Below are 9,505 nucleotides of genomic sequence, written 5' to 3' on the forward strand. Positions count from 1 at the left end.
GGGTCGCTAAGAGTCGGACACAACTGAGCGACTTCACTTTCACTTTTCACTTTCATGCATTGGAGAAGGAAATGGCAACCCACTCGTGTTCTTGCCTGGAGAATCCCAGGGACAGGGGAGCCTGGTGGGCTGCTGTCTCTGGGGTCGCACAGAGTCGGACACGACTGAAGCAACCTAGCAGCAGCAGCAGCAGCCAAGAAGGTCAACAGTCAGAAGCTAGGAGAACACACTGACCCTCTGTTAATCTTCCTGCACCTGGAAACCTTCTGTTCAGCTTTCTTTACTACATTCCTGACCTCAGAAGACACTTCAGTTGCCTTCGATTGGACGTGAATGGCTAGAACGGGTTACGTCCAATGATATATGTTCGTGGGTTTTATTTTCTTGGTTGACTCCTTTTGCTCTTAGAAAGTGATTGCACTAGAACTTCTCTTCAGATTCTGAGAGCAGCTCATTGTCCAGCACTGAAGCACCAGCAGGAGAGGAACAGGGGGTTGGGAGAGAGGGCCACTGGAGAACAGCTGGATCCTTTCATTGCTTCCTACCTTAACACCTTATTCCAGGTTGCAGATTTTAAAACCTGTGTAGTTATTTAAGTGGTCAGAGGAACATTCCTGTTGGCTGGTTCTTTTTCTGCTCGTGATGTTGATTTTCTATATGGACAACACTTAAATCAGTGTCCAAAGTTGGGCAAGTTTCTCAGGCTCACCTTTCCTCATTCCATTCTCTTGTGGCCTGAGTTGTCCTATTGTGTGGCTTTACACTCATCAAATTTAGGGAAGTGGCAGTAAGGAGACCTGGAAAATTATAGCACTCCACAGTGTCCTGCTTTTACAGGGTTCAGTATGCCTTTGTAGACAGATTATCAGTAAAGGGAGCAAAACCCCACTTCTTCCTGACTTACTCTGCCACTCCCTGCCCTCCCTGCTCCCTCCACCCCCAGGTCCTCTGGGAGAAGCTGGAGGGACTCATTGTTCACTGAGTCCTATCTCATTCCCTCCTTGACAGTGATACAGCCGCTGCCCAGCCACCTGAAAGCTAACTCCAAAACTTACTCCGTTTGCCTATTCCCAAATGACAGACTCAAATTTGTTGAACCTGGATAAAGTGCTCACAAAACAAAGTAACGAATAATATTTGCTTTAAACCTGAGGTAGATTAGGAAAAAAAAAAAATCCTCAAGGAGAAAAAGCCCTCCCACCTAGAAGGCTGAGGAGGAGTCCACAGACTCTTCCCCAACCTCATAGTGGCTACCGGTACCAATTCGTCCAGAGCGGTCAGATTTTTCGCTAGACAGTGTATTGTCTAATCTGCACTCTTCTAATTCTTAATAAACGTTTGCACAGTGTTCCTATAATCCCTGCACTCCAAAGTATTGACTAGCAAGTGTGAGGCTTTTTTTGAGAACCCAAAATATGATTTCACCACTGATAGCAAATGAGGAAAGAGAATGAGTAGTACCACACGGAACAACCTCCCAAAATTAAAGTCTCATAACACAGAAGATGACGGCTGGCTGACTCACTGAAGCCCCTGGGTTCACTTTTCGCCTAGTTATTAATATAATTTCAGCCCTGACCTAATGTCCAGAAGCAGTTAGGGAACAACCGCAGAAGAATACCGCTTTCCAAGTCTAAAAAAGACGTCCCTGCCGTGCCATTGTTGCCACAATGCCGTGACTCGGATTCGAACCGAGGTTGCTGCGGCCACAACGCAGAGTACTAACCACTATACGATCACGGCGAGCTACTGGGACGCCGCGAGTAACGCGTCACCCAGTGTCGTCCTCGTCTAGATGGCTGCGGCTCTCGCCTGCCCAAGTCGCTCATTATTAGCCCCTCCGGTTCTGGCATAAAGCCTGAAGCGGAGTTGAGGAGCCGTAGACTCCGGGCCGAAGTCTCTGTTGGTCGTCCGCCTGGACAGTTAAAGTACTTTGCAAACTAAAGGACCCCTGGGACGCCGGGCCTGCGAACCGGACTCTCACGCAGCCTAGAGGGGATGTGAGGCCTGCGAAAGCGGGTCGCCCGAATGGCGGCGCCAGTCTCCTCTCACGCCCATTGTGCCCTGGCGCTCGTGCTGTCTGAACAGGACTGTTCCTTAACTCTCACAAGAAAGAAAATCAGTTCGGGCCCACAGCACAGCTTCCTTCGAGATGCGGAGTAAAATAACTCCAAAATACCTCGCCCCCCGGTAGTGAAGCGGAAAGATCTGACTCGCAGCCGAGTGCGGACTGATATTGAGACAGCTGAAAGACAGTGCGCCTGCGTACGCACCGGCAGAGCGGCGAGGTTTGAGATGGGCGGGAACCAGCAATGTCACAGCCAGGGGGCGGGACTTTAAACAGAGAAGAGCTCAGGAGAGAAGCGAAAGACACAGGTCCCCAGTAGCTCGCCGTGATCGTATAGTGGTTAGTACTCTGCGTTGTGGCCGCAGCAACCTCGGTTCGAATCCGAGTCACGGCATTGCGAAAGCAGTGGCACGGCAAGGGGGCTGCATTTTAGCGTTCTCCTCCATTTTTTTTATCTTCAGTTTGTAACAATTTCCTCGAAAATGGATCCCAATCCCCTTGTGACAGAAACGATATTTACGCCAGGTCTGACTACACTGGATTTTGGAAGAATATAGGCTTCCGCTTACCCTGGGCTACGCACGTTATCCGGCACAACTCAAACAAAGCACAGAACACTCAAGAGGCAAAGCGCTAAAATTGACATGTACAAATTTCCATAGCAGCACTGGAAATGGGCTTCCGGTAACAGAAGTCTTTCGCAGAAGTGACCTTGGAAGTAACTCTTACAGGCAGAAAGGGAATTTGTCAAGCAGCAAGCAGCCAGGATAATCTCGTGAACTAAGGTCTTGAAATGCAACGAAGAAAATTCCTCTTTGCAGGTCTTCTTTTTATCTCATCCCCACGACGCTTACAGGCCCTGGTCGGAAAGGTAGTATTAAGCCCTTCTCAAGGACCTGTTGAAAGCAAGTAACTAAGAAATGGGAAACGACACTGAGGAAAGTCCACAAGATGAGCTGTTAAAGGCTCCGCGTTCGAGGGGTGTTGAGAAGAGAGGTAGAGGAGTGAGATTCCATTCGGGTTTAGCAGGATCCTTCCGACTGCTCTGCAGGGGGGGAAGGCGGGTAGTGATTAGAGCAGACGACAATGGAGAAAGACGGGTGGTCTCTCTGGATTCACTCATTAGAACCAGTGGCACGTTCTCAGTTTAGCAAAAAGGCACTGCCTATTGTGGACTCAGCCTGGTTTCTAGGCGCCTTGCGGACGAGAACTCCGATGTAACCATAAGGAAAACCGGGCTCCCTCCCTGCTGCGCCCAGGGACACAACAGAGGATGGCACCGCCTCCGGCGGAAGCACCGGTGAGTGGACGAGTCAATGCCGTCGGGGGAGCAAGGGAAGCAAGGAAGGGAGTGCTGCAGATAAGGGGAACAGCAGGTTGAGATACATTAATGGAGTCCCTTCTAAGTGGCCAGTCCAATTCTGGGGGTGTTCTCCTTCAGAGGCAGCGTTCGGTCACTCGGGGAATCAACAAGGAGAAGCCCTGAGGAGCTCCCCTCTGCCGGTCTGCCGTACTGGAAGGGTCTCGAGGGCACAGGAGATGGGATTCCTCCAAGGAAGGCGAGTTACACAGTTTATGAACATTCTGCGTTCCGGCCAGTCCCGTCCCTGGATGCCCAAGTGGTACCCCCTAAACTCCCACCTCCCTTACATGGAACTCACTCTTTCCTACCGCATCATCACTATCTCGGGTAGCTAATGGACCCAAACTGGAGAGAATCGGAGCATCTGGCAAAAGAGCAATGCGCCTGCGCATTCTCAGATTCGGCCTTAGGCCTGAACCCGCCCGATAGGTGGACCCTTTGGTGACGTGCAGAATGGGAAGGCGTATAACTGTTGAAGAAGACAATCCGAAAGTTCGCTTGGCAGGTCTCCGGTAGCTCGCCGTGATCGTATAGTGGTTAGTACTCTGCGTTGTGGCCGCAGCAACCTCGGTTCGAATCCGAGTCACGGCATTGTGGCGACAATGGCACGGCAAGGGGCCTCTACTTTTAAATTCCTTTTCCCACCCTAGTCCACGACGCTTTATATAAATCATAACTCACTTTTTTGAAACGAAACGCTGCATCTCTCTACTTTGAGAACTGGGCCACCTCTGATCGCCACCTTCAATAATTCTCATTTAATCCTCTGAATGCAGCATTAGAGCAAACAAATTGTAACCCTTTCCCTCCTGAAAAAAATTGAAAATCAGTGTCAAAATCATTCTTCTACACCAACAAAACAGCAACCCTGTGGCCTCGTGATTTCTTTCCTTTTCATGCATTAAAAAAAAAGTGTTCATTTTCAAATAGAGAATACAAAGCACAAGCCAGTGAAAACTGTCTCCCTCTCATTCTTCACCCTATCTAGCAATCATCGTCAGTTTCCAATGTATTTTTCTGTGGCAGTCTTAGTATAAATAAATATTTGTATATGTATGCGTGTGAGTCCTAAGTCGCTCAGTCGTGTCCGACTCTTTGCGACTCTATGGACTGTAGCCCTCCGGCTCCTCTGTTCATGGGATTCTCCAGACAAGAATACTGAAGTGGGCTGCCACGCCCCCCGCCAGGGGATCCTCCGGACCCAGGGGTTGAAACCTTTTATGTCTCCTGCATTGGCAGGCGGGTTCTTTACCACTTAGGGTCATCTGATACATGTATGCACATATATTCCCGTTTGCTTCTTGCATAATACAGGTGACATCTTTTCTTCTTCCTCCGCACCCCCAGAAATCAGACTAAACTTGAAGTCTTAGATTTGCGTTGGTAGCCTATCTCCCTCTTCAGGATGAGTATACATACCCCAGGGGGAATCTCCACCCACCTGATTCAGTCCTTTTTCTCTCCAGGCACAGGCTCCTGGTTGGGGAGGGTGGAACTCTGGGTTGATAAGATAAGGGAAAGGAATTCCTTACCTTGCCCATAAAAAAACATTTGGATGGGAGCCTGGGCTCTGCTGGGAATTGGCCCTCTTTTGATTTCAGGTTGGAAGGTCAGATTGGAAGGTCAGAATTCATTTGGAGACCCTCTGAAGGCAGGAGGAGGAGGGGTTGGATGGCATTACCGATTGGATGGACATGAGTTTGAGCAAGCTCAGGGAGTTGGTGATGAACAAGGAAAACTGGCTTGCTGCAGTCCATGGGGTCGCAGAGTCAGACACAACTGTGTGACTGAAATGAACTGGACTTCCATATCTTCCTTATCTTATTGTCAGAATCCAACTTAAATCACAAGCCACTCAAGTTAAAAAATTCAAGTTCAGTGAAGGTAGAACTGAATCCTACTATGTTTGTGTTCCAAGAATACAGCCTCCCCATAAATATCTGAACAGAGATATCTTATGGAGTCCATAAACGAGATACGTGGCCCAGTTTGCTGTATGGCTGCATTTTAAGTTGTATTCTTCCAACACAGAACCATGTTATTTTTATACCAAACAAACAGAAAACATGACTCAAATGAAGCTCCATCTACATGCAGAATATCTAAGAACAGAATTCATATATTTGGGATATGTTTGTTTTCTCAAGGTTGTGGACAGAGATGAAAACAAGGCAAGGCTGGAAACCAAAGGCAAGAGCCAGACTTAGAAGAAGACAAAACCAGAAGGAATGACAACTCAGAATGGGACTGGGCATTCAAAGGCAAGCAAATAGAAGTAAGGACATCCCAGGCAGTACCCAGCAAGAGAAGTGAGCACTAAGGACTAGGCTTTGGGACATGTGCAAATTTAGCAGGTAGGGGAGGAAGAGAGGATTTGTCTTGAGAGAAAAGAGAACAGTGTCATTTCAAGAAAAGTTTGGGAAAAGAGGGTTTTAAGCATAGAGGAGGTCAGCAGACAGGAGAAAGGAGAAAGAGAAATGAGAAATCACTGGTCTTAACACATAAAAGTCCTTGACTTTTAAAACCTTCTGTGAGAGCAAACGGATAACGTGTTACAAGAGTCAGAAAAAAATATACACTCTTGCCCCAGTAACTCCACTTTTGGGAATCTTGCCAAAGGAAATAATCCTAAATTTGGAAAAGTTATCCACATAAAGATGTTTGTTACAGTTATTTAGAAGGGAGGAGAATAGAAATAGCCTAAATGCTCAACAAATAAAGTGATAAACTAAACTAAGGTATGTTCATTTGATGAGATATTAAATAGCCATTTTTAAAGTACAAAGTCAACTTTTAACTACCATCTCCAACTAAAGGGAGTAAAACCCCTTTAAAGAAATTGATTACAAGTACAAGCACCACAGACCTGTAAGTACAATTTGTGTCTGGAATATCTTATGTGAGAAAGCAAGTAAGTGTTTAAAGACTGGCAAGACCAAGTCAACAGAATCCAGAAGCCTCTTGAAAGGGCTCTTACTGGCCCAATTTAGGACAGTTTTGAGCATTAAAAAAAATGATGGTAAGGGATTATATATATTAAATTTTTTTTAAATAATTTTTGAGACCGCAGGCATTGGGCAGAGGGGTGTGGGGAGGAGAAACTCTCTCTTTACAGAAGAATGCCAGATAACAAATGCAGAATGACAGAGTCACCTTTTGCAATCCCCAGTGTAATAACAAATGTAAGCATAGATCATCAATGGAAGCTAAGACCACTGGGTAAAACATGATGGGAGCTAATAGTCTTAGGTTATCACACCACAACTTACTCTAAAATGTGAAATGGAGAGATCTGATGGACTCCAGCTTAACCAAGTGATCAAGTCTAGCATCGCCAATAAAAGACAATGAGCACTATTGACTGGCCTGCCAGTGTAACACACTGGAAAGTCCACATCATCTCAAATGTAGTGGTCTTTTTTTTAAAAAAAATGTCAAGCCTGAATCTAATCATGAAGAAACTATGGAAAAATCCAAAATGTGCGACATTCTACATGACAACTGCCCTGGACATTTCAAAATGAGCAATGTCATGAAGAACAAACTAGCAAGAAAAAAAAGGGAAATATTTCAAGATTTTAAAGAGAGTAAAGAAACAGTGCAACAGGGAAACCCTAGTAAATCCTGAATCAGGATGGAAAAAATCCCATATATATATATGTATGTATGTGCACAGTCGCTCAATCAAGTCTGACTCTTTGTGATCCTATAGACTGACTGTAGCCTGCCAGGCTCCTCTGTCCATGGGATTCTCCAGGCAAGAGTGCTGGAGTGCTTGCCCTATTCTCCTCCAGAGGATCTTCCTGACCCAGGGATCAAACCCACATCTCTTGCATCTCCAGCAATGACAGACTGATTCTTTACCACTGAGCCACCTGGGTAACCCAAGTAAATGACATTTGGGGGGAGGGATAGAAAAAAATTAATATGGACTGTATAATAGACAATGCTATTAATGATAATGATTTGTGGCCCCATAGAAGAATTCCTTATTCTTAGGGAATGGCTGCTGAAGTATTTAGAGCTGAAGCATCATGACAACTGAAACTTGCATCAGACCGTTAAGGGGGGAAAAAGGCTGAAGGGGTAGAACAAATGTGGCAAAATGTTAAAAAGTAGTGAATCTAGGTGAAGGGTATACAGATTTCCCCTGTACTTTCTTTGAATTCTTCTGTAAGTTTGAAATTAAAAAAAAAAAACTGGAAGAATAATAAAAATGGGGAAATTATGCAATGTTCAGTGAAAAAAATAAGGATACAAAATTGTGTATACCACAATTATAGCTATATAAAAATAACAAGAGAAATGATCTTTATTCATTTCAACATTTGTTAAGCTCTTGCCACATGACAGGCTTTGCACTGAATGATGGGAACACCCAGATCACCTTCAGAATCCTGAGTCTATGGTGCAATGCTTAACAGGCTTAAGTACAAGACTTTGGATCTGGCAAACTCCACTCAAGTCTTGAGGGCCTCACATCTGTATCCTTGGTTCCTAGCAAGCTACCTGGCCCCATGAGGTGCTCAAAAATGCCTGATTCTGAAAGTGCATTAACAGAAGTTTAAGACAAAAGTAAGTTCACAGTGTACATAAAGTATTAGAGCTCTCTAATTATCATTTAAACTATCCTTATGATATCCTCCCCCGTCCTCATGTGACTTTACTTCCTAATCTTCCTCACTATGAATTCACCCCTTCTTAATGATATGCTGGCTTCCCTGATGGCTCAGATGGTAAAGCTTCTGCCTGCGATGCCTGGGTTTGATCCCTGGGTTGGGAAGATCCCCTGGAGAAGGAAATGACAACCCACTCCAGTACTCTTGCCTGGAAAATCCCATGGACGAAGGAGCCTGGTAGGTTAGAGCCCATGAGGTTGCAAAGAGTCAGACATGACTGAGCAACTTCACTTCTAATGGTATGCTGGTTCACTCAACCCATGCTGACCTCTTGGCTTGGAATAACCATTTACTCCTTTACTTCATCTGTCCACACCCTACCCAGTTCAGGTCTACCCCCTGTGTGAAGCCTGACAACTTTTGTGCAGACCTTATTTGATTCCATTCCTCTGCGCCGTCAGCAGCTTAGCTCTGTATTTCTTAAACATAGGTGGCTTCATTTGACACCTACCATTGTAAGCACTTTACAGTTTTCAAAGCCTGTTCCATCATTTCCATCATTCCATGTCCATGATTTCCCTTAATCCTCACACAGCAGTCATCATGCCCTTCGCAGATGTGAGGAAGGTAAGAATCAGTGGCAAGAGGAGGGTCTTGCCTTTGATCCTGAGATGTGTCTGGAGCCCACAATTACTGTTAAACACCTGGTGATTGAGGAGACCCTCCAATATGAATCTACTGGATCATCCTTCTAGAATTTATTATCTTTATAATAAATAAAGATATTTATTTATATCTTTGCTTTGTTAGTCAATTTGAAACAAATATCTATTTATTTATTAGGTTGTACTGAGTCTTAGTTGCAGAATCTTCAATCTTCATTGTGACATGCAGGATCTTTCAGCTGCAGCATATGGAATCTTTAATTGTTCCATGTGGAATCTTTAATTGTGGCATGAGGGATCTAGTCCTGACCAGGGATGGAACCCAGACTCTCTGCTTTGGGAGCACAGTCTTAGCCCCTGGACCACCTGGGAAGTCCATTAGTCATATTTGAAGCTGCATATTTTTATGATGTGCATGATATTTTCTCTATTATACCTCATGAAACCATACAAAATATCAGACATTTCAGTATCTCCTACAGTCCTGCCCCTCAAAGAGTGGAGGACCAGCTGCATTTGTATCACTTGGAAGCCAGTTAGATTCCACCGAAATTCCATCCCAGCTAGACCACAGAAACTTCAGTTTAACAAATTCCCCAGGAGATTTGTGTTCATTTTATAGTTTGAGAAGCACCGTCCTGAGAAGCACAAAACAGAAACTCAGCAAATATTTTGAGACCTGGGGCCCTGGGAATCCTAGGAGATTCTCAGTTTTGCCATCACATCTTACTCTACTCCAGTTTTGAGCTTCCTTCCCTTCGGGGCCTCAGGTGGCTCTTTGCTCCCTCAC

General features: G+C 45.2%; 3 non-coding genes across 3 annotated transcripts; 2 read left to right on the top strand and 1 right to left on the bottom strand.

The window, feature by feature from the left end:
- Positions 1–1,671: 1,671 nt before the first annotated feature.
- TRNAH-GUG (transfer RNA histidin (anticodon GUG)) lies at positions 1,672–1,743 on the bottom strand. Its single transcript has one exon. It is a non-coding gene; the product is annotated as a tRNA-His (tRNA).
- Positions 1,744–2,390: 647 nt separating this feature from the next.
- On the top strand, positions 2,391–2,462 carry TRNAH-GUG (transfer RNA histidin (anticodon GUG)). The gene has a single exon. It is a non-coding gene; the product is annotated as a tRNA-His (tRNA).
- A 1,488-nt stretch (positions 2,463–3,950) lies between these two features.
- Positions 3,951–4,022, top strand: TRNAH-GUG (transfer RNA histidin (anticodon GUG)). Its single transcript has one exon. It is a non-coding gene; the product is annotated as a tRNA-His (tRNA).
- Positions 4,023–9,505: the final 5,483 nt, after the last annotated feature.

This window comes from Budorcas taxicolor, chromosome 10, assembly GCF_023091745.1.
Source record: "Budorcas taxicolor isolate Tak-1 chromosome 10, Takin1.1, whole genome shotgun sequence".
Taxonomy (NCBI): domain Eukaryota; kingdom Metazoa; phylum Chordata; class Mammalia; order Artiodactyla; family Bovidae; genus Budorcas; species Budorcas taxicolor.